The sequence below is a fragment of the Borostomias antarcticus genome, assembly GCF_949987555.1.
Source record: "Borostomias antarcticus genome assembly, chromosome: 9".
In the NCBI taxonomy this organism is placed as follows: domain Eukaryota; kingdom Metazoa; phylum Chordata; class Actinopteri; order Stomiiformes; family Stomiidae; genus Borostomias; species Borostomias antarcticus.
This window is the reverse complement of record NC_140242.1, coordinates 12,932,335-12,959,903: the sequence shown is the minus strand read 5'-3', so window position 1 is coordinate 12,959,903 and position 27,569 is coordinate 12,932,335. Positions and strand designations below refer to the sequence as shown.

The 27,569-nt window shown below is 45.7% G+C and overlaps 1 pseudogene across 1 annotated transcript; it reads right to left on the bottom strand.

Annotated features, from left to right (window-relative positions):
* Positions 1 to 9,638: 9,638 nt before the first annotated feature.
* LOC311312841 (crystallin J1B-like) lies at positions 9,639 to 14,443 on the bottom strand (annotated as a pseudogene). Its single transcript has 9 exons — positions 14,377 to 14,443; positions 13,523 to 13,702; positions 13,270 to 13,368; positions 12,582 to 12,674; positions 11,822 to 11,978; positions 11,560 to 11,675; positions 10,894 to 10,971; positions 10,171 to 10,310; positions 9,639 to 9,755 (listed from the first exon to the last, which is right to left on the bottom strand). The product of its transcript is annotated as a crystallin J1B-like (transcript).
* Between the last annotated feature and the right edge of the window lie 13,126 nt (positions 14,444 to 27,569).

The window sequence follows — 27,569 nt, the reverse complement described above, 5'->3', positions numbered from 1 at the left end:
TCTCTGCCCAAGACGAGGGTGTCTTGTAAGGGTGTAGGGTGGGACTGTCCATGGGGGTTGGGTTGGGTTGGGTTACACTTTATTTTTTTTATACTGGGGTTGAGGAAGAGAGGGCTGACGGGGGTGTACGGGTGGGGGGGGGGGGGGGGGGGGGACTCTCAGAGGTAGATCAGCACACGGTGGGGGGGGTGCACAACCTGTGTATGGTTTCTTTTGGGGATTTTTTAGCGTCCGACGACCTCATCATCATGGCTTCATGATCACTTTGCTGTTGTTGTTTTTTTTATATATATATCTTCTCTACTTTTGTCTGTGTGTGTGTGTGTGTGTGCGTGCCGTCACATAGGGAGAGGTAACCCGTGCTGGTTGTCCCACATGGCCCCCTTTTTAGTAGAACTTGAAAGGGATTGGACAGTTAGACTCTGCTTACCAAGTACACAACTGTCTGTCTGTCTGTCTTCAAGTGCATGTGTGCTAGATCAAATTTGCACTTGCCAGATTTGTGTAAATTAATTGACAGCAATTGATATGTACACGTGTGTGTGTGTGTGTGTGTGTGTGTGTGTGTGTGTGTGTGTCAGTGTCAGTAGACTGGCCGTGTATAAGGGTCAGGGGATGTGAAGATCTTTCTTGTATGTCTGTGCTTATGAGCTGTCCACTCAGACTATCGTTACCAAATAGTAAAGCCCATCTTTTCTAGTAATCTCAATGTGCAAACCTGTATTTTCAAAGAGCAGTTTAATATTAAAATTCTCATTTCGATGGTTTTCCTGTCTCTCCATTTCCTTTAACTTTCTGTACAGTTCATGTTAAAATGTAATAGTATTTTGCTATAAGAGGTATGATAATGGTATGTTTGTCTACGTAATGGGGATATTCATCATTTTCTCAGAGTTTGAGATGAGATGGCTATGCCTTGGATCACAGCCTTGGATTTTATGTATATAATATATTATTTGATGAGCTCAAATCTGTCAAACACAGGTCTCCCGCATACTATCTTCAATTATATAGTGACTAAAGCCTTTTTCCCCTCAATACTTCCTGTAGCCACCAGGTGTCAGACTTTCCTCTTGGTTTGTAGAGGGTGTAAATCCAGGTGCCCTCTAAGCACCTACTATTTATGGGGTTCATCCCAAAAAAGACAAGATGATTGACAAATGTTAATGGTGTTAATGTGGAATGGTGTCTGCACACGGCCCCAACCAACGCCAACCAACTCCCAACACCCAACATTCAAAAAGGCTTTAGTCACTATATAATTAAAGATAATGCCACTTCACTATGCGGGACACCTGTGTTTGACAGATTTCAGCATCCAAAAGTTGGCAGTTGTTAGAATGTTGGAAGTTTAAAATTCAGCTGCAAAAACCATCCAACCGACGCCAACAGTCACCAACAAACATGGCACACCAAACCAACGTTGGTGTTGGTAGGGGCAGTGTGCAGACCCTTTTAGACGTGTGGAGTTGGAATGTCATAAAATGAAAGTACTTCTAACACCACAACCCTTTTAAAGGAGATAATTGATCAATCAAATTTCACTTTGTTCTCTATACAGTCAGCCGGCTTCAATGGGTCAGTGGAAAACATTAGACATTGACTGTTAGCGAGACTGCTGTTTCTCATTGAGGCTCACAGCTGTAGAGCACCACTTCCTCTTTCATCTTTTATGACGCGTGCTTGGTCGTAGGTGGAGCTAGCTGTTCCTGGGAGGGGCCTCGGCAAAGCCCTCCCGTCACACAGCTGATACAGCCATGGGGATGTGTTATAGCCCGCCCCGGAGACTGTTGCCATGCACAGCAGCCATCACCACAGAGACAGGAAAGGGAAGGCCCCGTGTCATGCTTTCAGCGCTGGGAACCGCTGATAACCTCAGACGCCCGCCCCATGATGCACTGCTGTCTGTGTAACCAAGTGAAACGTGAGAGTAGCTGGTGAAACATCAAAGGAGCGCTGACAAGTTCCTCCAAGAGGGACGTCCCTATTGGTGCAACTGTCAGCGTGTCCGCCTCCCAAGCAGCAGACCGGGTTCTAATCCCGCCCGGGGCATGCCGAAACGGATGGGTTGCATGTGCTCTTCACTATTCAGTTAGTTGATACATGATCCTATCAGTTGCTTTGCAGCACAGTCACATTAATGTAACATGAACGCACTAACCTGAAATATGTGTTATGGTTGCTTTAAAGGAGTAGTAAAGAGAAAAATCATGTATAGCCCTGTTTTAAGGTTACTTATGATCATATACAATGGTTCAGATCAAAACATTGACAAAACTAGCACTTTTGAGAAAGTCTGATAATTGCTCTACCACCGTTTTGGTCATACAATGGATGTGGATGGGCACCTTGAAAAATAATTCAAAAACATGTTAAACTCTCGATTTCAAAGACAAGAAGCTCACCGAGGGTGTAATTGGTGTCCGTTGGTGTTCTGATTCGCAGCAAAGTATGAATCCTGTAGGGTTTTATTGATCATTTTATGAAATCCATTGACTTGTATTGAAGCGACTGTTGTAGATGTGTAGATCAATCCGCAGAGGGGATTCAGGAAGCGGAACTACTTATGGTAGCTATTGTTATTGTTTATGTTGCTAGGCTACCTAGTTTGCGGAAGTTTACACACGTACCTGCTGCGACTAAATAGTTCTATACTAAATATTTAAAAAATCATTTCCAGATGAACTAGAATCTTACTTTATGGCGAATTATATGTCAGAACGCCAACTAACACCTAGGTGAGTTTCTTGTCTTTGAAATCGAGAGTTTAACATGTTTTTGATTGATTTTTCAAGATGCCCATCCACATCCATTGTATGACCAAAACAGTGGTAGAGCAATTATCAATCAATCAATCAATCAAAGCTTTATTTGTATAGCGCATTTCATACCCAGAGGCAACACAATGCGCTTTACAGAGAACAAGGGAGGTGGGCATACGACCCACTCTCTACATATTCCAGAGGGAAGCAAAAAAACAGTAATCACCCGGGGGCCAGATAAGTGAGCTGTAAAAATTCTTCCCTGACCCCTCTCAACAAGGCGATCGAGCAAGCTCCAGGAGTATGTTTGTCTACCGGCTAAGAACATTTATAAAGCAATACATTACATTAAATTACATTTCAGAGTTAGAGAGGCTAAAAAAACATCGTAGGAGAGAGGACATTCTACGGACATGCTACGACATCCACAGCAGACACGGGGATATCTATCGGACTCCGGGAGGTCTGCTGGTGACAGTGGGGCATCCACTGGACCTGGTTAGAAGATAGGAGGGAGAGAGAGAGGCACTAGAAAGAGGGAAGGCAGAACAGGGTTAGTAGCACATAGAGCCAAACAGACCACACAGATATTGAAACAGGCAACCTGGGGCAAGCTCCTGGAATATATTTGTCTAATGGCTAAGAACATTTAAAGAACAATAAATTATATTAAATTAAATTTTCAGAGCAAGAAAGGCTAAGAGCATCAGGTCCAGGCCTAAGCCAGATGTGGACTGATGTGTGTCTGTGTGTACGTGTGTGTGTGTGTACTAAATACTACGACATCCACATCTCCACAGCTGACACAGAGGTATCTATCGGACTCAGGGTGGTCTGCGGGCGACAGTAGGGCATCCACTGGACCTGGTTAGAGGATAGGAGGGAGAGAGAGAGGCACTAGGGGAGGCAAAAAATGGTTAGTAGCACACTGAGCAAACACAGCTGTCAGAACAGAACAAGCCTGTTTCAGGGTAACCAGCTTCTGTACACTACTTGATATACATACAGTGCATAGCAGGATAAATACCAATGTATACAGAACCCTTTCTGTGTCTCAAGGTCCTAGCTAGTGATTGTAGGCTAGGTCAAAAAGGTACGTCTTGAGGTCTCGCTTGAAGACCTCCGTTGTTTCGGCCCTTCTTAGGCACTCCGGTAGGGTGTTCCAGAGGTTGGGGGCATAGAAACTAAAAGCTGCCTCTCCGTGTTTCTTGGTCCTGGCTTTTGGAACTGTTAAAAGTTCAGTACCTGAGGATCTGAGTGGTCTGTTGGGCATGTACTTAACAAGCATGTCTGAAATATATTCTGGTGAGTGACTGTGGAGAGATTTATAGACTAGTAATAGTATTTTGAAGTCTATTCTAGAGTTCACAGGTAACCAGTGTAGTGATTTTAAGGCTGGTGTGATGTGTGCCCTTCGTCTAGTCTTAGTGAGGACTCGTGCTGCAGCATTCTGTATTATTTGTAGCTTAGAGATTGCTTTCTTTGGTAGGCCTGATAGTAGAGCATTGCAGTAGTCCAGCCTGCTTGTGATGAAAGCATGCATTAATCTTTCGGTGTCAGCCTGAGAGAGAAAGGGTTGCACCTTGGCAATGTTCCTTAGGTGGTAAAAGGATGTCTTTGTAATATTCTTGATGTGGTTTTCGAAATTAAGATCTGAGTCAAGTATGACACCTAGGTTTTTAGCCTGGCAATTGGTGTCAATTTCCAGAGTTTTTAAGTGTGCTGATAGTTTCTCTCTTTCAGCTTTTTCTCCAATGATCAGTACTTCTGTTTTGTCCTGGTTTAGTTGGAGGAAATTATGTGACATCCATACATTTATATCTGTAATACACTTGACAAGGCAGTCAACCAAGCTGTAGTTACTGGGTGTTACAGAAATATAGAGTTGGGTATCATCTGCGTAGCTATGGTAGCTAATGTTGTGCCTCCTGATGACACTGCCAAAGGGCAGCATGTACAGGCTGAAAAGTAGAGGTCCTAGGATCGATCCTTGGGGAACCCCACAGGTCATAGGGATCTTTCCTGAGCTATATTCACCGAGGGCAACGAAGAAATCACGACCGTTTAGATAGGTCTTAAGCCAATTTAGGACTGGACCAGAGAGGCCAACCCACTTCTCCAGTCTTTCGATGAGGATTGCATGATCTATAGTATCAAAGGCTGCACTCAGGTCCAGGAGGACGAGAACAGAGAGCTCTTTGGAGTCAGCATTAATTCTGAGGTCATTTACAACTTTGACTAATGCCGTCTCTGTGCTATGATGGGCACGAAAGCCGGACTGGAAAAGGTCAAGGGTACAACTTGTAGCTATGAAATCATTAATCTGTTTGAAAACAATTTTTTCCAGAATTTTACTCAAAAAGGGAAGATTGGAGATTGGTCTAAAAAAGACAAAAAGAACTGAAGTGTCTAAGTTGTTTTTCTTCAGTACGGGTCTCACCAAAGCAGTTTGAAGTATTGGTGGGAAGACACCTGTAGATATGGAGTCATTAACAATGGATAAAATGTCATAGGATACAGAGTCAAAAATAGTTTTGAAAAAATTGGTGGGGATGGGATCCAGCAGGCATGTGGAGGATTTGAGTTTGGATACTACTTTTCTCAATATTTCTGTGTCCATCAGTGTAAACAGGCTCATATGTCCATTACATGGAGGGAGAGGATCTGTGAACGGGATGCATGGCCTTTCCTGGGTGATATTCCTCCTAATATTCATAATCTTATATCTGAAGTAAGCTGGAAATTCCTCACATTTGGAGGTAGAGAGCAGGTTATCTGGTGTTTTTACGGCAGTGTTTATTAGGCTATCAATTGTTGAGAAGAGCACTCTTGAATTATTTCGGTTGATAGATATCAATTTTGAGAAGTGGTCTTTCCTTGCATTTCTTATTGCTTTATTAAAAGCAGAGAGATGTTCTTTGAGAATATCATGGTGGACCTGTAGCTTGGTTTTTCGCCATATACGCTCAGAACTTCTGCAGGTTCTCTTAAGTTGATTTGTTTCCTCATTTCGCCATGGAGCTTTATTATTGGCTGTGATCCTTTTCAGTTTAATAGGTGCTACAGAATCCAAGGCTGCCCTTACTCTGGTGTTAAAGGTGGTTGCTAAGTCTTCAATAGTTACTAACGGCCCCACTTCTGGAGTTGATACATTGTTTGTGGTCATTATTTCTCTAAAACTATTGGCTACTGTGGAGGTAAGATAACATTTATTGATAAAGCGCTCAGTACTACTTTTGACTTTATCAAATTATATCAATTATCAATTAAATCAATTATCAACTTTCTCCAAAATGCTAGCTTTGTCAACATTTTGATCTGAACCATTGTATATGATCATAAGTAACCTTAAAACAGGGTTAAACATGCATTTTCCCTTTACTACTCCTTTAACCCACTGTTCAAATATGGGAAACGTAGGACAGTAGGATCAGGCTATCCCCTCGTGAAAATGAATGTTTCCACTAGACTAGTAACTCTTAGAGGGGGAGTCGTGCAGCAGGCCTACATGATGGATATCACATGTGGCCTTACCAGCGCTGGTCCGGGGACTGGGTCTGAATGGATGGGTGGTTGTTAGCAGAGGAGGAGGTGTGTGGAAACATCCAGGATATCACACCAGGGACAGTGACCCAGATCGGCCCGTGCTGGTCGGGGAAGGAGGCAGGCAGAAGGCTGGTCCAAGTCGGAGGCATGGAAAATGCACTACACCTCTCAACCTCATCTGCCCCCCCCCCCCCCACACACACACACACTCTGTCTTCCTCTCCTCTTTGTCTGGCCTATATATGGATCCAATACAAAGATAGATGACTCACGGATGTGCAGGTACTATGAAATGCTCCCTTGAGACCTCTTCACATCTAACATACATGAGCAACTCTCTGTATCTCTGTGTGTCTATATCTCTGTCTGTTCCCATATTCCTCGGGCACCGTCGGCCTGACTGCATTCATATTTGGCATGGATACCGGCAGGGGTCCCGGGCAGATGGTGACAAGGCTGGATTTTCTTAATTAGTCTAGGCAATTAGGGCCAAATAAGTGGCCAATCAGTGATAGTAATAGTACTACTCACAGCAGCCAGCCGGTGGCACATTATTGTACTGTATATACTAGAATACAGCTAAACAACTGCAGATACGTGTGTCCGTAGAACATTTTTGTCACAGCATTTCCGTGAACACTGGACGATGACTTAATGGCCAATTAGTGATTATGTGCTCCAACGGATGTCAGAACAAGTAAACAATAAAAACAAGCAATCAAAACAGACTACGTAGAGCTTAATGGAGGAGAAAGCTGTAGGTAAAGAGCCTTACCCCTTCGGCTTTGTCCAAATGTTTTTGGTTCTCCAATAAATTTTTCCACAGAGTAGTAGAGGGTAATTGAGGAAGGATATGGACCAATAGCAGTGAGGAGCTCAGACCCAGAATGGACCAATAGCGTGCTTTATCTTTGTGCAACCTGGTGCGGAGGACCACTGCGACCCAGCGCCCAGCAGACCATCCAAGGACGCCGGAATGCTACTTGGTGCCAAGAACATCCCGGAACAGAACTGAGAAAGATGTTCAGGAGGAACAGAAAATGTTGTGATCTGCCACAGATGTGGTCCACCGTAGGCTACTAGACACGGGAGAGCTTTTTTAGCATGAAAATATGTGGTTGAAATGTATGATTGAGTCACATGTGGAAGTCACTTTTTAGTCTTGTTTTTAGAGCATTACTAGGTAGGACTAAACCCGTGCTGTAACGGTAGCTACTGTTGCTGTCGAAGTTTGTTTTCAAAACTTGCACTAAATGATTTAAACATTCAGGCTCTGCAAATGGAATCTGACCCTAATGGTTATAATTTTTTTGAAAGTGAGTTGTGCTCACTATACAGCTAACTGTAGGCTACTGTTACTCCACCGTGAGAGAACCCAGACGAGAAAAACATATTGCGCTTGACACAGCCTCTTTAAAGTCAGACTACAATGAAAGCATCAAGGTTTCGCCTGTCAAATATAACAAAGATGAGTTGACAGTATAAGATATTCGACGGGGGCTTTAAATCTAATCGCAGCTGTTCTAGCTGACTGGGACAAAATACATCAGGATAACAATATTGACTCTCCTGTCGTGTCCTGCCTCTTTGAGGATAAGGCCTTTGAAGAACAGGACACCTTCTCCAAGGTCTGGATGTAATTACCTTGAATACAGCCCAGTACCTGCTGTGTGGGAGGAAGGGAGTGAGAAGGGATCAAATGGCTTCCTCCCATAACTAATGGAAATGGGAAGACTAAGCCGCCTCTAGAGATGACATGAGGATTTTTGTGTACAGTTGCATGTGATTATTGTGCTCTGTGGCAGTGTGCATTTCCCCCTGTCTCTTAACTTCTTTATGGGAGTTGAAGAATCCATTTTGAGGTGAAGCATTAATACATTTTTATCAAAGTAATTATGTTATGATATCGCTACAGTAGAGGGACATAAGTCAGTGGTACTGGGAATGTGCTACTGCAACTTTAAAATCAATGCAATACTGTCAACATGATTTGCCTGCCCTCAAATGGATAATAATTACCTCAAGTTGTAACTCTACTTATGTTAATCATGTTAAGTCAAGCAATACTCAAAATTTGGACCGCCGCTAATTGTGGATTTCCAATGTACTTAATGGAACATACAGTTTTCAGTGAACTATTACAATTGCAATGTCCATAGCACTGCTCAGTACATCTTAAACCTCCATCCATGTAAATCAACACAGAGCATATCATGAAGCTCTTTTCACAAATGCCGTCTATGTCAAACATATTAAGATATTGGCATCACTTTACACCGAGAGCTTATTCTAAATCATTGGAGGAGTCATTGAGAACATGATTGTATGGAAGTCAGCAGTTTAAGGGAAACAGAACCAGTCCTCTGAGGGAGGGATAAGTTGCTGTCCGTTTGTCGTTTCAGCTCTGTTAATCTTTGCGTGTCTGTTCTTTCACTTCAGGGGAACACATGCCAGTAGTGTTGGGAGTGCTCGTATTGAAACCTGCTGAAATACGCTTCTGCTTCAGAAAAAAACATTTCTGTTCTTTAAATTAGCTACGGTTTCTATAACCTGGCCTGGGGTTATTAAAACTCTCAACACTAACAATAGCCACAGGTACCTTTTTTTTTTTTCTTTTTAAAGGAAAGTGATGCATTAATAATTTGCTTTAACAACATTAGAACTGTGGTGAGATGTTTTATTCTTCTCTTACAAATACATCCTTCCTCTTTTAATCAGCATTGTCAGAGATCTGACTCATTTTGCCACACAGACTGTCCCTTCCTGTTACACAGTGCATCTTTGACAAAACAAAAAGGTTCAAGTTCCATTCGTCAATAATCACTTTAAAATGAAACTTTCATAAACTGGTTTGTCCTAATACAACTGTGACCAGAGATGGTCTTTAAAATGCAGTAACGAAATGGACTAATTAAAGGAGCAGTTTGGTATTTAGCATCATAAGCCCTGTTATAAGGTTATTTATGATCATATACAACGGTCCATATAAACATTCTAATGAATTCACTCTTGAGATATTAGTGCTTAGTGCTCATGTTACAGCTAACCATATAATGGATCTCTATGGGCATATATAAAACACTATAATACACTATATCCATAGTGTACTCAGCTGTGACATGAGCAATGAGTGCTAATATCTCAAGAGTGCTGTCAACATTTTTGATATGGACTGTTGTATGATCGTAGATAATCTCATGATAGGGCTTATAATGCTAAATACCAAACTACTCCTTTAAGAACCAATTACATTACCATAGGCCTTTACATGTTAGATCGGTTAACCTGCACATTTTATTATATAATAAGCTGCTTAGAAGGCTATATGAGTTAGTTCCAGCGAAGCCAGGCTTGGTGTGAGCTGACAACTTTCTTGGCGAGTTGGAGCAGCAGAGGATATCTGAGGGTTCTGCTCCTCCAAGTCTCTGGGATTCCTTGGAGACCCGTCTGAAAAACACGAGTGAACAGATGAAGGCTGAAATGTGGTGAGCTTCTAAACAAGTAGCTATCCAAGGTCAAACTCGTTAAGCAGGAGCCAACGATGGACAGGAGACCAAGAGAGAAGAAAGAAAGAAAGGATGATTTCATACTGCTTTGTTGTATATGTTGTACAGTACACCAGCAGTTTTCTCTCTTTAAAACTGTCTCTTTAAAAAGTCCCAAAGACCTACCACCAGAACAAACGACTGTGATGAATGGACAATCTTTAAAGCTGGAGTTTACACGTGCCATGCTAAAGACCAGAGTAGTCTCCAAAAATATAAGCAAACTGTTCTGATATAAACTAGGGTCTATGTGATGTAATATTGTCATATTTTGGAATTATTCTTTTTTTTGGAGGGGAGGGGTGTTGGGTTCCCACCTTGGCCCCGAAGCAGGCCCCGATGAAGGACCCCCGACTGGCGGTGCAGCCCCCACAGCGCATGGTGGCCCTGACCGCCTCCTCCAGGCCGCGCTGCGTCAGGACCGCGTGCAGCGCTCCCTGGAACGCGCCGGGCACAGCTGCGGATGGAAGACACAGAGAATGAGTGTATGTGTCTGTGCGTGTGTGTTAGTGCTTGCGTGCTCAGTTAAAACGAAGATGATACCAGTTGATACCACGGGGCTTGTTTAAAGGTCAAAAGGGGCGTCCTGGTCTTGCCATCTGTTCTCTGTGTGATGGGAGGGGTCTGACCACAGAGAGCAGATTTGACAGCTGACTAAACAATGCTTGACCTCCAGGATGCAGAATGTGGGTGGCACTCAGATCAGTGCCTTCACCTGAGGCCATTGAGAGCTTTATCCCCCCGCAACTCCAACGGTACCAGCCACCCACCCACTACACCCCTATAGAACCCCTTCTCAGAGTCTCAACACATGTTTTCCCTTCAATAGGTCGCTCCCCTGCTTCTGTGTGTGTGTGTATGTGTGTGTGTGGGGGGGGGCGAGGGGTTCATTAATTGCGGCATCAAAGGAGAGAGGGAGGGCGAGAGCTCCTTCTTGGAGCGGGAATAGCGGATATGCTGACAGAGAGGGTGTGCTGTCCTGCCAAGTCGACAGACTGGAGCCCGCTGGTACCCAGAGCTGCGCTGGCGGGCAGACCTACCTCACGTGTTTGCGAACACAGCGGGGACGAGCTCCTTCGCCGTCTTGCCCAGGTTGTCCTTAACCTGTTGGATGTGGGCTGCCGTGATGAAGGGGAGAGAAGGAAACGACAAATCTTAACGCTTCCCATAAGAGTTATCTTTACAATGAACACAGAACTGTACACTTTATATTTCATTCCTTGACACTTTCACGGTTCACCTTTTCTCATTTTAAAGGTGCAGTGTGTTATTGTGGGCGGCATCTAGTGGTGAGGTTGCAGATTGCAACCAACTGAATACAATTATGTGGTGCAACATGGCAGCCTCCGTGGAAGGACCCGCTCCCTATGTAGATAGAAAGGGCTCATTCTAAGGTAACGAAAGATAATTCAGATTGTCATGGGATGACTCACTAATTAAAACATACCTATGGATATTACATTCCATTTCTGCCAGGTCCACACAAAATTCTGTCACAAAATTCGACACACTGATCCTTTAACAGTAGATGCTATAGATGATTACTCTGCAATCTCCATCTGTTTGTATAGCGGATGTCCTAGCGTATTTCCTGGGTGTGGTGTTAGACAGAGGGGTGTTGGGTAGACAGAGGGGCGTTGGGTAGACAGAGGGGCATTGGGTAGACAGAGGGGCGTTGGGTAGACAGGGGCGTTGGGTAGACGTACCGATCACAGCTCTGTCCAAATCCTGGGGATTCCTCCTCTTTGGGTCGTTCAGTTGGGCCAGCACCACGTCCAGAACGTTGGGGTCAGGGCCGTTCACAATGAAATGCTCCAGGAACCTTTCAAAGAGACAAGACGTCATCGCTCACGCACGCACACACACACATTAAGACTGTTCATAACGGCAACACATTGGCTGGACAGTCATGGCTTGTGGGAGAAATCGATCGCCATGGGGAAATCTCCGGGTTCCCGCCAGCCCTACCTCGCTGCCGCCAGCGTGTCCGCCACACACATGTCATCGTTCTGAGTGACGCGCGTGGTCGTCTCCACCTTGGCCAGCATCTCGGGCCTCCCGGCGTACATGGCCACCACTGGGGCCAGCTTGGTGATCCCATCCATCTGACAGTCCGTGTCACATCCTGAAACAAACAACCCACGTGACCCCTCAACTCACCCGGACTGACATTTCAAGCCTGTATTTCCACTCGTAGTCCACTGAGGGAGACCCTCATTTCCAGCAGAGCCGAGTTAAAGGATAAAGCATACATAGTACAATACACAAACAACTAAATAAGGTAATAAAACACTACACACATTTCATCAAGCAAAGCAAATTCAAATAGAAACACAATTGTCCTTTGTCATGTCCATAAAACGATTAGTGGATGGGAGAGAGTTGAACTTAAGAGTGTTTTTTCTTAACGGTGTAACATCACGTAGCATTATTCATATATGGGTCAATGACGTATATGTCAGTGAGTGTTTTTTTCTCTCCAAAAATGTGGTATTCAAAATAAAATAATGTCATTTTTTCTGGGTGGTTATATTTCTGCCAGTCTACGCATGGATATATAAACCTGTGATTATGAAAAAAAAAGAATTTGAGGGGGCACTCAACGTTGTATTGAATGACATGGGACAGCTTATTGTCATTGAACCATATCTGTATATGTTCACATATGCTACGTGAAAGGAGCCAAGAGCTTTTCTCTGTGTCCTGCTTGCGGGGTCACTGTTGTTACCCGTTTGCTCTTTGCCCGCGTCCACGTTTCTGATGAAGGCCTTGAGGCTCGCGTTCATCCAGGGCCCGACAATGGGGAGGATGGGTTTAGGACCTATCAATGGACACAATCAATCAATCAATCAACCAATCAATCAATCAATCAATCAATCAATCAATCAATCAATCAATCAATCACTCAATCAATCAATCAATCAATCAGTGAATCCATCCATCAGTGAGTCCATCCATCTATCCATCTATCCATCCATCCATTCCTAAAGCAATTCAATTCTTGATTCCTCGCCATACTTTTTTTTATTGATGTACAGATCTCCCTACAGTATGTGGGATAAAACCTTGAGATTAAACGGACTCCACAATTCAAAGTAGAGTTCTGGCAGAAGGGGAAAACAGAATGCTCTTAAACAGCTCCTTAACAGCAGAACGACCATGAGCAGACGAGAACCACCATCCTAGCTCGCACGCTGAGCCAGAGGGAAGAATCACTTTATGGAGCATGATTTTTTTTTTTTACAAGGGAACTCGCCCCTGAACCACTAAGCGAAAGCAGAGCATGGCGTTATCGGACCCAAACAGAGGCCCTGTCAAAGCGCCAGATGTGTGGTCTGTTTGATATCATAACACTCTCTTGCCATTGGTCACGTAGGGCAGGCTGAAACCCCATAGGCCAGTCAAAGATAACCTACCATCCTTCTTCCTGTAGGGGTCGTTGATGGGGAGGTCGTACACGGTTCCTTTGCCAAAGAACTTGTAGATGCGCTTGGTCAAGTCTTCCACATTCACATCTGGCGGTGAACCAAAACAGCAGTTTACCTGTTAGCGATTTAGCGACAAACAGATCTAACTAAATTACCTCAGAACAGTTTTTTGTTCTTGTATACAAAAACAAAACAAGCTCTTTTTTAACGAGGGCCCACTACTAGGTGGTCTAACATCTACCTCCGCATTCACTTAATGACTCCAGCAGCACGTAGGCCTGGTCTCCGTAGCAGGTCTGCTCCCCCGTCGTCCTGCGGTAGAAGGGGTTGACGGACTGAGGGTGGAACTCCGGACACGGCTCCACATCAGCCAGAAGCTCCCGGAGGCGGGCCGGGTTGTAGATCCAGTGCATGGGCTGAGCTGCATGGGTGGAGTACACACAGGAGAGACACACACAGGATTACTGGAACGATATATATATATATAAGCTTGTGTTCGAGCCAGCAAACTAATAACACACTTCAGTTCCTGTGTCGAGGATAGTCGGGTTCAGGATATGATTGGCAGAGTGAGTCGTTCTTTGTCGAGTTATTTAGCTCTGAACGTGTGTGTGTGTGTGAGCGTAGATAGTCCAACGGCTGTCATGACAGTTGAGAGGTAATTTAGGCTACTCCTCTTTCTGAAGGGACTCTCTGGTAAACTCATATGTTTCTGGTCTAGGATAAAAGCAAAGCAATAAGACAGGCTCACACCACCCCAAAAAACGATTGAATCGTAGTGTTGGTCATGTTGACAGTATAGAGTATCTTGCTTCTGACTGTCCACCATCACATCACCATATTGCTCTTGTAGAAGAGAGAATGTCATCATTACAAGTTGTGTAACTCTGGTGAGACTAACACAACCCAGAGACAGGCAACGCCCTCCAGGCTCCTATCACAGGCAGCAGATGTGCAGATGTCCCTGGCTGATTCTCACTAGCGAGCCATGGCGTTCTTCTAGAGGCCGAGAGACTTTAACAGAACGGAATAGAAAAGCGGATCTGTTTGATATCAGTGGTAATGGCGATCGACGTGGGTATTCTCATTCCGTACCTGCGGCGTCCGACACTGCCGCTCCAACGACGGCCCCCACGGCTCTGTCCGCGACTGTTGATGCCATCTGCCGCGGTAACACGTTATTTCTGCTTTTTTCAAAGTGACCACAGCCTTTTAGGCGACTTTGACTTCACTGACACCCCGCCCCCGCTGAAGTCAGAGGTCTAAATAAAAAGAATGTTTAAGAAACAACACTTACCGTGGTGCCTGTTGACTCACACCGTCATCTGTCACCTGACACACTGCACAGCCTCAATACCGATCAGGCGATAGGCACTCAGCTATGACCCCGTATGTGGGAAGTGAGGTCAGATAGACCAGCAGGGGGCATTCTGTCTGAACAGTGCAGGGAGCTATACAGTATTGAAGGGTATTATCAGGTTTAGAAACATGATGAATGAATACTGTAGGCAGTTTTGCCTCTCAGTATTTCATTTTAAGGATGACAAATGAGGCTTCGTATGAACACCACAGCATCATAGCAGATTATGTTTTTAGTTGTTTTTTCCCCTCCAAATGTATAGGCTATGGAGGGCATACCATCAATTCCCAATGAAATTACCATTTGCAATTGCATGATTCATCAAACAGCTTTTGCAAAATTACATAGAGAAATCCTGATTAGTAGATTCCTTTGTAGATGATCGTTCATAGCGTTTCTGAATTTGTATGCTTGAAGTATGTTGCCTACTCAGTCAAGCGTAGAAACAGACTCTTTCTCCTCTCTCTCTCTCTCTCTCTCTCTCACACACACACACACACACACACACACGCACACGCACAAGCACACATTCTCACAGGCACACACATACCTTCTCTCTCTCCCTCTCTGTCTCCCCCTACCTCACCTCTCAGCCCTGGAGGGTCTGTCCTGCCTGCTCCCTTAGCCCTGGAGGGTCTGTCCTGCCTGCTCCCTTAGCCCTGGAGGGTCTGTCCTGCCTGCTCCCTTAGTCCTGGAGAAACTGTCCTGCCTGCTCCCTTAGCCCTGGAGAGACTGTCCTGCCTGCTCCCTTAGCCCTGGAGAGACTGTCCTGCCTGCTCCCCTAGCCCTGGAGGGTCTGTCCTGCCTGCTCCCCTAGTCCTGGAGGGTCTGTCCTGCCTGCTCCCCTAGTCCTGGAGGGTCTGTCCTGCCTGCTCTTCTAGCCCTGGAGAGACTGTCCTGCCTGCTCCCCTAGTCCTGGAGGGTCTGTCCTGCCTGCTCCCCTAGCCCTGGAGAGACTGTCCTGCCTGCTCCCCTAGCCCTGGAGAGACTGTCCTGCCTGCTCCCCTAGTCCTGGAGGGTCTGTCCTGCCTGCTCCCCTAGTCCTGGAGGGTCTGTCCTGCTCCTCTAGCCCTGGAGGGTCTGTCCTGCCTGCTCCCCTAGCCCTGGAGAGACTGTCCTGCCTGCTCCCCTAGCCCTGGAGAGACTGTCCTGCCTGCTCCCCTAGTCCTGGAGGGTCTGTCCTGCCTGCTCCCCTAGTCCTGGAGGGTCTGTCCTGCCTGCTCCCCTAGTCCTGGAGGGTCTGTCCTGCTCCTCTAGCCCTGGAGGGTCTGTCCTGCCTGCTCCCCTAGCCCTGGAGAGACTGTTCTGCCTGCTCCCTTAGCCCTGGAGAGACTGTCCTGCCTGCTCCCCTAGCCCTGGAGGGTCTGTCCTGCCTGCTCCCCTAGTCCTGGAGAAACTGTCCTGCCTGCTCCCCTAGTCCTGGAGAGACTGTCCTGCCTGCTCTCCTAGCCCTGGAGAGACTGTCCTGCCTGCTCCCCTAGCCCTGGAGAGACTGTCCTGCCTGCTCCCCTGGCCCTGGAGAGACTGTCCTGCCTGCTCCCCTAGCCCTGGAGGGTCTGTCCTGCTCCCCTAACCCTGGAGGGTCTGTCCTGCTCCCCTAACCCTGTCCCTGGGCTCCCACTTCATTGATTCCTCTCCCAGCTCTGCAGCCCCCCAAAGCTGCCATGCGCCTGAAGAGAACATTAGGGGTTATATCATCCAGTAAATCAATAGGAGGTACAAAACTCAGGTGAAAGCCGTGGTGCCGCCTTTTTCCCTTCTGAACCTTTAATACGAGAACCCATGGTTGTAAATATCAGGCCCGGTCTGCTCTGACGTGGTCTGAAAATTTGGTGAAGACCGATTTGCACAGAGCAAAGAGCACAGGATGAAGAGAAGCCATCTCTTCATAGCAATCTAAACAAGGGGTGACTGTTACATGTGCAGGCATCTTGAATCGTGCATAAAGGACACGGGGAGGATATTACACTGGGAGCTGAGAGGCAATGGAAGGGAAATCAAACACAGCAAAACATGCCAAGTGTGTCTTCCTGCCAGCAGCTCCTGTTACCTTCTAGATCTAGAGCGTGTGGTTCGGGGTCATTACTATTTTCTCAGGGTCCTATGTTCCTAGGGTTCTCTGCTCCCGAGCTCTATGTTCCCAGGTCCTATGTTTCCAGGGTTCTATGATCCCAGGGTCCTATGTTCCTAAGGGTTCTATGTTCCCCAGCTCTATGCTCCCAGGGTCCAATGTTCCCCATCTCTATGTTCCCAAGGTCGTATGTTCTCCAGCTCTATGTCCTCAGTGACCTATGTTCCCAGGGCCCTATGTTCCCAGGGTTCTATGTTCCCAGGCTCCTATGTTCCCTAGCCCTATGTTCCCAGGGTCCTACAGTATGTTCCTAGGGTTCTACATTCCCCAGCCCTAAGTTCCCAGGGTTCTATGTTTCCCATTTCCATGTTCCCAGGGTCCTATGTTCCCCAGCTCTATGTTCCCAGGGTCCTATGCTCCTATGATTCTATGTTCCCCAGCTCTATGCTCCCAGGGTCCTATGTTCCTAGGGTTCTATGTTCCCCAGCCCTATGCATTGAAGAAATCAACGATTGGATGTGCCAGAACTTTCTTCAACTAAACAAAAATAAAACTGAAGTAATTGTCTTTGGAGCCAAAGAAGAATGATTAAAAGTCAGCGCTCAGCTCCAATCAGTAATGCTAAAAACCACAAACGAAACCAGAAATCTTGGTGTAGTCATGGACTGAATTTCAACAGTCACATGAAGACAATTACAAAGTCAGCCTACCATCACCTGAAGAATATATCAAGGATTAAAGGATTAATGTATCAGCAGGATCTGGAAAAACGTGTCCATGCGTTTATCTTCAGTAGACTCGACTACTGTAATGGTGTGTTTACAAGTCTCTCTAAAAAATCGATCAGACAGCTGCAGCTGATTCAGAACGCTGCTGCTCAAGTCCTCACTAAGACTAAGAAAGTGGATCACATCACTCCAGTTCTGAGGTCCTTACACTTGCTTCTTGTCTGTCAAAGAATTGACTTTAAAATACTGCTGTTGGTTTATAAAGCACTGAATGGTCTAGGGACAAAATATATTTCTGATCTGCTGCTACATTATGAACCATCCAGACTGCTCAGGTCATCTGGCACAGGTCTGCTTTCAGTCCCCAGAGTTAAAACAAAACATGGAGAAGCAGCGTTCAGTTTTTATGCTCCATATATCTGGAACAAACTTCCAGAAAATTGCAGGTCTGCTGCAACTCTCAGTTCTTTTAAATCAAGACTGAAGACTTTACTTTTTGCTGCTGCTTTTTATTAAATCAAATAATTATTCATTCATACACTGCACTGTAACTTTTATTCCTGTATTTAATTTTTCCTGCATGTTGTTTTAAATGTCTTTTTTTGTGTGTTGGCTGTAAGCCATTCTTGAAATTGTAGCAGAGGAAGACGCCATCATTAAGCGTACGGACTGGACTGAGGAAATCATCAGAAATGCCTGCGTTTGCGGTGCCCATTTTATATCAGGTAAGTTATTTTGACTACCTGGTTTCACTACAGTAGCAGAGGAAGACAGACGAAATCGCCATTATTAAGCATACGGACTGGACTGAGGAAATCATCAGAAATGCCTGCATTTGCGCTGCCCATTTTATATCAGGTAAGTTATTTTGACTATCTGGTTTCACTGGAATGTCTGGTTGAAATGTAGCCCTTCTCAGTCCCTTACCTAAGCAAAAGAAAGGGTCTATTTTAATTTTATTTTTTTATTGGGTTGAAGCTTCAGCACCGCCACCACCACAGAAGAAGACTACCTCGGAAAAATAATTTCACTCGGACAGAACGCGTCTAAATAAGTTATTTATTGGTAGCGCCGAGGCTTCAAAACCCAGCATTTCTTAAAATAGAGCGTGGGTCATATTTGTTCATTATAGACCCAGCTATGTATGCGCAGGCATTCTTGAAACAGAAGCAGGGGGAGACAGACGAGTTCAGAGCGAGCCGTATTTTAGTGCAAAGACTAGTATTTTATATACCATCAATATGTCTGGCTGTTGCGTCTACGGGTGTAGGCTACAAATCGGCGCTCTAGTGACAAACTTTATTCGTTTCAAGAGGAAACCGGCCTTTTCAGAAATGGAGTCGCCTGTGGCTAAGCATAGCCTACGGACTGGACTGAGGACATAATCAGAAACGCGTTTGCGGTGCCCATTTTATATCAGGTAAGTTATTTTCTCGTCCCTATAGCGCCCTAAAATACAGCTTGTCGGTGGACACACAACCGTATGCATTTCAGATTGATCATGTTGGCAATGTGTGTGAATTTGCTGCTATGTGAGAGATAAGGACCTGTCGTCGCATGTTGTTGACAAGCTTCCCCTTATGGTGTCAGAACGATGGCTTATGAATGCGATGTTATTATGTTAAATACAGTATCCCAGAGATGGTTAGCACTGGCAGGGCTATTTCAGTTTGATAAAAGGCATTGTGGTGTTTGAGCATGAGTTGTCGTAGCCTAATGGACTTCGTTTTGGTGCGGAATTATAGTTGTTTACGTTTTGATAGGAACAATTAAATTGTCCCAAGTGTAGCAAATTATTGGTACCCCTACCAGTGGCGATTGCTCCTGGGTTACCCATACAAATCCAAATAAAACTTGATTTGAGAACTTGATCATAAGCCATCGTTCTGACACCATAAGGGGAAGCCTGAAATCGACTTTCAGACTGTTTTTGACTTAAATGCGTCTTGTATTCTGCCATATCGCTTCTTTTTCATCCGTGTTTAGCATTTTGGTAGTGCTCCATCGCCCCCCACAGTCCTCATGAAAATACAGTCCACGTTACGGTCCGTTGACACCGGTCTTACTAGCTCGTTATTCACTTAACATTGTAGGCCAGATAAAATGATTCTAGCTTACGGAAGTCAAGACCAAATCAAATCAAGACCAAATCAAGACCTGGAGCGGTGGGCTAATACGCCTAGTAGCCTAGTAGGCTAGTAGCCTAAACACTGATTAGTGAAGTAGGGGAGTAGGCTATTGAGTGCTGTGTCCTAAGGGGGTGTATTTTATCGTCCTGTCATTCTCTTCGTGGTGCTTGGCCATTGTTGTCATAATGGCTCTGTAGTTTATTTAGTGTGTCCCTAAAAGCTTTGTTGTTTCGGCCTAAATATTGCCCTCTTATTCGCTCGCTCTCAAATTATTGGCCCTTGTTGATGTGTTTAAAAAAACATCAGTAGCCTGTATGTTTTTACATATAAATGCCAATGCTCAGCGCCCTTCTGGTGTTGTGAAACCCATCAGGGCACGCTTTGACAGCGCACCCCCCAAAAAATTGTGCGCGCTGTTGGTCCTGGCTTACCCAGTTCTAGGACCCACCAGACTCCACTGACCCCTATGTGCGTAGTTTCTCTCCCTATCTGCGTGTGTGTATGGGGTGTGCGGGCGGGGGGGGTTTGGGGGGGCATTGGGAGTAATCACAATGTCGGAGAAGACCCTGTGCAAGACCCACGGTACGCAACTGCATTATAGACAGACAGTCCTCATTACAATAGGAGTAGGACACTTCAAATCCTATAGTAATTAATTTTTGTATAGGATGTGATGCACCAGTCGCTCTATGCCTATGTGGTTTATTTTCAGTGATAAGACTGACTGTTGACTGGCACAGCTTTAGGTGGTGATGGAGAAATGAGCTTAATGTATTGATGCTTTTTTGTGTGTGGCTGTAAGCCAGCGCACCTAGTATAGCGTTCGTCCGGTTATCACTCCCTCCCTCCCTCCGTTACTGTGGACAATGTTGGCCTGCATTTCTCTGTTGGCACCACAAGAGGCAGTAGTCCCAGTACACCAAAATCAAGAAGGACACCAAAATCAACCCGCCGATCTACACTGCACAAGTAGAGTAGTGGTGAGAGCATTGGACTCCCACCCTGGAGACTGGGGTTGAAGACCCGGTGGGAATGACTTTATGGGACTATACCCCAAAACTCCACATGTTCATCCTTTCACTCCAACCTTTACCCCTTGCCTTATAGATCAGATCCTGTCCCAACCCCAACCCATATTCTAACCCCAACCCACACTAGGGACTAGAAGAAGGACACCAAAATCCACCCGCCGATCTCCACTGCACAAGTAGAGTAGTGGTGAGAGCATTGGACTCCCCCCTAGGAGACCGGGGTTCCTGGTGGGGATGACTTTGTTATCATCAGTGTAACTGCTTTAGCCACTGACCGCTACCATTAATGTTATGGAAGCTGCTGCTAGTTGTTGTGAGCCCATGAGCTAACTGGCTATCCCGCTCTTATTGTGCTGGATTAGCATTGGAAGCATTGGAACTGACGTGTCCAGGTGACAAGACCCATCTTTATTTATCAGACATTACCGTCCTACCAGTCCCGCACAGAAACAAGCCAGCCAACACACATAAGCCAGGCTTGACCTGGCCTGGTTACATTTTGTTTTATATGATCTTTTATGCGTTTCTTGCACTTTGTCTTGATGCTTTTAATGTCTCATGTAAAGCACTTTGAATTGCCTTGTTGCTGACATGTGCTATACAAATAAACTTGCCTTGCCTATGTTCCCAGGGTTTTATGTTCCCCATCTCTATGTTCCCAGTGTCCTATGTTCCCCAGCTCTATGTTCCCAGGGCTCTATGTTCCCAGGGCTCTATGTTCCCAGGGTCCTATGTTCCCCAGCTCTATGCTCCCAGGGTCCTATGCTCCTCGGCTTCTATGTTCCCCAGCTCTATGTTCCCAGGGTCCTAAGCTCCTAGGGTTCTATGTTCCCAGAGTCCTATGTTCCCCATCTCTATGTTCCCAGAGTTCTATGTTCCCCATCTCTATGTTCCCAGGATTCTATGTTCCCCAACTCTGTGTTACCAGGGTCCCAGGGTCCTATGTTCCCCAGTTCAATATTACGTAAACTTTCAAAATGTTTCATGTTGTCAGGGACTCATTTGACTCCTGTGTCCACATCTGACCCCTGTGGTGCCTGTGTCCAGTGTAGAGGCGTGTGGCCAGCGAGCATTGAGCAGTTCCCCTGCCCACCCGCGAGCCTCCAGGAGAGCAGGCAGGGGTATGGCGATATGCGGAGCGCGCCCACTCAGCGCCCTCCGAGTTGCTCCACTCCCGGGTCCAACTAAATCTGCCTCACCCCTGTGTCCATGTCGGATGCCTGTGTCTACATCTAAGCTGGGGAACATAGGACCCTGGGAACACGGACCCTGGGAACATAGGGCCCTGGCAACATAGAGATGGGGAACATAGGATCCCGAGAACGTAGACATGGGGAATATAGGACCCTGGGAACATAGGTATGCATGCTCTCTGCGGTTCCACTACCCCGTTCTGGCATCTCCCGAGAAAAACAACCAGAGAGAAGGGCAGAGAGAGAGAAAGAGAGAGAGAGAGAGAGAGAGAGAGAGGGAGAGAGAGAGAGAGAGGGGAGAGAGAGAGGGAGAGAGAGAGAGAGAGAGAAAGAGAGACAAAGAGAGAGAGAGAGAGCCGTGCAAAGATGTCATCCGTTGTCACCTGATGAAGTGTCACCGTGACTGAGTGCGAGCGTGTGTCAGAGAAGCACAGACACAATGCCCGGGCCTCGTTGGTGGAGGGCCATTGGCACAAAGCGAGCTATGCGGCAGAGCCAGAGTGCCCGGGAGTACTGGCAAGCCTGAGGCTTTGATCATCGGGTGGCCCGGTGGAGGTATGCTACCCCTGTGCCAAGTTTCTCAAATAGTGGTGCGGAGACGGGCCCAGAGGATGCCGTAAATAGTTTCTCCTCTCTCTGTCGCTCTCGCTCTCTCTCTCTCTCTCTGCATCCTTCCTGTGCTGACTAGTGGCGATTGCTCCTATAAGACAGGGTAAGCCTGGTTTACCCATACAAATCCAAATAAAGTAGATTTTTGTGCCTTCTTTCACTGAAAATCGACTTTCAGACTGTTTTTGACTTAAATGCGTCTTGTATTCTGCCATATTGCTTCATGCTCCATTGCCCCCTACAGTCCTAGATTTACTGCAAGGTTGGAATTGTACGCATTTCCCGGTTAATGTGCACAATTCCCGACCTTGCGGGAGATGGAAGAAATACTAACCAATTTCTCACATCTCCCGCAAGGTCGGGGAATGTGCACATTACCCGGGAGATGTGAGAAGCGCACATGTTTCTCCTACATTCCCCGCGAGGTCGGGGAATGTGCACATTAACCGGGAAAAGCTCACATTCCCCGTTTTCTCAAATTCACCGTAACATCGATCTGGTACGAGTTCACGGGTGGGAAGTTACGGGTTTGACTGCATTCCAGTGCAGTTTTTCCGACCTTCTACACGTGAAAATGCACTGGAATGCAGTCAAACCCGTAACTTCCCACCCGTGAACTCGTACAGATCGATGTACTCCCAGTTGCACTCTCTGACGTCACACAGCCCTCTAAGCAAGATGGCAGCCCCCATGGGTATGGCGACAAAGAACTTAAGGGCAACGTAAAGTAAATTTGTACGTTGTAATCAAAATAATACAAACGATTATGCACTACAACCTGCTATGTGTATGTAATGATGCCCAAATATGTTGACAAGAGATAGCTAGTGCTAGCTAGCTAACATTAAGGTAAACCTGAATTTGACCATGCAAACGGCGAAAAGTCGATGATGTCAATAAATAAAATGTAACGTACAATTTCTTAGCATAGCGAAATTAGGCATACAATGTTTAGCTTGCCAGCTCTGACAATGTGCCAAATCTAAAGCTTTTACCATATCGGCTTGTTTACATTTATCCAGAATGCCACGCATTCAGACAGTTTGCCTGGAATGCTATGAAGTCGTGAGCAGTGTTGCCAGATTGGGCGGGTTCACGCCCAATTGGGCTTCTTTTGATCACGTTTGGCGGCAAATAGCATTGGGCGGGCGTTTAAAAAAAAAAAAAAAAAAAAAAAAAAAACTGTCGGGACAGACGTTTCAATTTTATCCAATTATGTTAATAGGGTGGGAGATGTGCACCTGTCCAATAGGGGCGAGGGAGCTCTCCCTGTTCAATGCATTTGATTCACACGGTCAAGGAGAAGGTCGAGGTCGAGGTCGGAGTCAAATCTAGCTAGAAGAAACCTAAAGATGCCAATTTGGGGATGTGGGATCAGCAGGTTTCTGTCATGATCACCGCATCGATACCTTTTGGCTGGAGGTAGAGGCCTTTAAAGATGCCGGAGGAAATCTGTGCTTTCAGGATGTGGCACTTGGCGCAATCAGATTGCTCACTCTGCTCATATCAAATGCTCATGTGGAGAGAGCATTTTCCCAAGTGACGCTAAAGATGATGCCAGAAATCGCATGGGATTACCGCTGTTTTCTGCTCGCATGGACGTGCGCTCCGTCTAACGGAGCGGTTTGACGGCTGCAACGTTCCACCCTCCCCGACAATTGTTGGGGAGCTTTGACTCCATCTATTAATACTTGCTAATTAGCAAGTTCACCACATGTACATAGTTTTACATTGACGAGTTATGTTAGAAATTGGAATGGACTCCTGGCCTGTTCAGCGTGACGGTAAGACATTTTTACTTTACTATACAGCAGGTGTTTCTGGATGTCGCATCATTGAGTGATTCATTAGCCTACTTGTGTCTCTGCCTGCTTGCCTGCCTGAGTATCACACTCCTGACTCGGTTATTGTAGGCGAGCAGGTAGGCTATTCATGGGTGGTTATACAGGTGGTTATATAGGCCTACCATTGGAAGTTGTGTAGCCTAGTCCACTTGTCACATTCTGCGGTTTCTTGTCACCACTAAAGCTTGTTATCTAGCTTGTCATCTTGTTATCTTGAGTTGCTCTCTTGTCTATGACCGCAGCACCGCCGTTCCTCTGTTCATGATATAGCCATGCTTCTCATGTGTTATTATAATTTGTTGCCTGCATTATCATTTCTTTGACTATTTGATGGGATTACGCAACTTTCTCTCTGTCGTAGGCTGTGTGTGAGTTATTATTATTTTCGGTATTTCAACTGAAAGGCATTTTTCTTAGCATGCACTGCTATATATTATATACTATAATATTTGGGCGGTTTTTTTTATCACATTCGGCGGATTTTGAGCACTCATTGGGCTGGAAAACATCACACCAATCTGGCAACCCTGGTCGTGAGTCGTGACTTGAAGTCGTAACTTACGAGCTCAAAATCCTATCTGGAACGCGGCATATGACTACAACAAAAGTAGATTTTTTTATTTTTTGGCATACATCGTTGAATAGGTGAACACTATGACCAATTATGTGAACCAAAATGGGACAGAATGCTTTTTTCATTTCATTGCGACTTTAATAGGCTACATGTTAGGCCTAGGCCTACTACACACCTTTACAAACACATTGGTGAAGAAATTTATTGGTAACGATTTAGTTCCCAGATTTGTCAAATATCGGATAAAATGCCCTTACTATAAATACAGTTTATATATTGTAGTCGCTGGAGGTTTGATGGCTTAATCTTATTGCGAAAAATGAGTTGGACGTTTCGGGACTCGCAAATGGGATGTCAGATCCCATTTGGTCATCCATCTCCGGCGACGTAGGCCAACAGTCTCCCCAGTCTGGCGTGCCAGAGGAATACTGACCGTCTGGACCGTCCCGTCCGAGCGCAGAGACCTGAAACAGGAGCTGTGTGCTGAGAGGTAACGAGCGTCTGGACCCCTGCCAAGTGCCCACACCTCCAGTCATCATTCTGCTGCTGCGCCCTTGGCACTCGGTTTCTGCGTCAACCACGCTGCCCGCGCTGATCGATCTCTGGCACGTTTAATGGTAGCCTAGCCCCGCCCACTTGTGTTTACGGCTTGTTTTAGATTGCGGACCCCTATATGTCTGATTGTTTGGGTGCTGCAATACAAAGGTAGGCCTAAGACAGTAGCATTGCAGTTCCATTACCATCTTGCAAATATCATTCCTCTGAGGTCTGTGCAAATGACCAGAAATTCAAAGAAACCAAAAGCATCACACAAGCACACAAGTGTTTAGAAGATCATATAGTCGACACTGGACAGTTTTCCTGGAATACTGAATTCCTGACTGCCCGGCCCCTGGTTCTAATGTAAGCATGAGCAGCTTGTGCCTAGCAGAGAAGGGAGCAGAAGCCTGCCAAATTACCCCACGCACATTCTCTCTCCCCAGTCATATTTAATGAATACACTGCTTTACATTCCAATTAGAAGGGACTTGGCACCTCTGCTCTGCTGCCCAAGTCTCTTTGAACACTCAGTTAATGTGATTCCAAGGCCAATTCCATTCCTTTACGGATTCTAATTACTCGAGTGGAGAAATTGTTGTCTCATCGTCTAACAATAGGCAGGCTACTTTAACCTTTTTTCGGATGTACTGCATTGCAGAGAAAGAGACAGATTCCTGTTTTAATATTCTTAATATGCATCCACCCTTGAGGTAATGACTGATCTAACTTGATAGCCAGTGCCCTTTTAAACAGCTGTCACCCATCCAGTCATGTCAGATTAGTGTTCTCTCAAAGGGAAGGACGAGGAAGGATGTTGTTTTCATGCTTTGGCAGTGCGGCCACTGTGACCACGTAGCCTACTGTACGTACAGTGTGGCTGGAACAGGAACAGAGACAGGACATCCGCGCCATTGTGCTCGTATTATGATCTTATTCGAGGAGATCCAGCACACACACTGCGTCAGCCCCAGGACAGGGGAAGGCGTGTCTGCCAGACATGCACCCCGGGCACAGAGGGAAGATGGACGTTTACAGGACGTGGACTGAAAGTAAGGCCTAAAAATAAATCACCTGTTGACCCTTAATTGCCGTGCCGGGCACTTCGTATGAAAAGGTGTTCGTGTTTGCAATTCAAATGTCCTCACCATTTTCCACCAGTGGGAAACAGGGGCATTGCGGGAACATGCATGTTCAATCATTTATGAACGACAGTCGTGGCCATAATGTGTGTGTGTGTGTGTGTGTGTGTGCTGGATCTCCTATATATATAGTGATATATCCTATATATATATATATATATATATATATAGCCCAGGCCTAGTCCTTTATATGATCACGTAGTCGTTGGTGTTATGGAAGGTAATAACACAAACCCACCATAGCCCATTAAGCAGACTTACAATGTTTCTCTACTCCAGAGGACAGATGGGCTATGAGACATTCAACAATTTGCAGCCGCTATCTAATGATTAAATATCTGTCATTGAGAGGTCAACGCTGACTGACAAATGCACTTTTTTGTGCTAATCTCAACGTTAATGGTAGGGTAAAAGTATAGCCAACATTTTGACCTGAATCATTTATAGAAGTTGATTAAGATCTCTCTCCCAGTCATGCTTCACTTGGCCTCCTGTTCCACCGCCGCGTTATTTATGAGTAAAAAAATAATAATTACGCATTAGCCTACTATTAGGTCTACTTATTAGTCATAGACACCAAACCTCCTATCAATGCAGTCAACATGGAATGGACGAAGAGATGCGCGCGGGTTTAGGGGTGGGATTGTATGGACCGAGGGTGTGAGAGCGCAATTGAGAGAGAGAGAGAGAGAGAGAGAGAGAGAGAGAGCAATTGAGCGAGGGGGTGGTGGTGAAGAGAGAGAGGGAGAGAGAGCGCAATTGAGCGAGGGGGTGGTGGTGAAGAGAGAGACGAGAGTAAGAGAGGACGCACACTGACTGTCGTCTGGTTGTCAGCGGCGGATGGGTTCGGTCATCAGAGCGATTCCGTGCAGTGCAGCCTAACGGCACCGTGATATTTATCTCTCTGCTATGATACGGAGTAGCCTAAAGTGGAGTCTACCGAGTTTCGCTTCCAACGCTTTGCAGGGCAGATCAAGTATGCATACTTTATACGTTGTAGCGTGAGCGGAATTGATTAGTCTCTGATTTTACTGGCTATAGGATTTTGTTTGTGTCTCACTTAACGCATA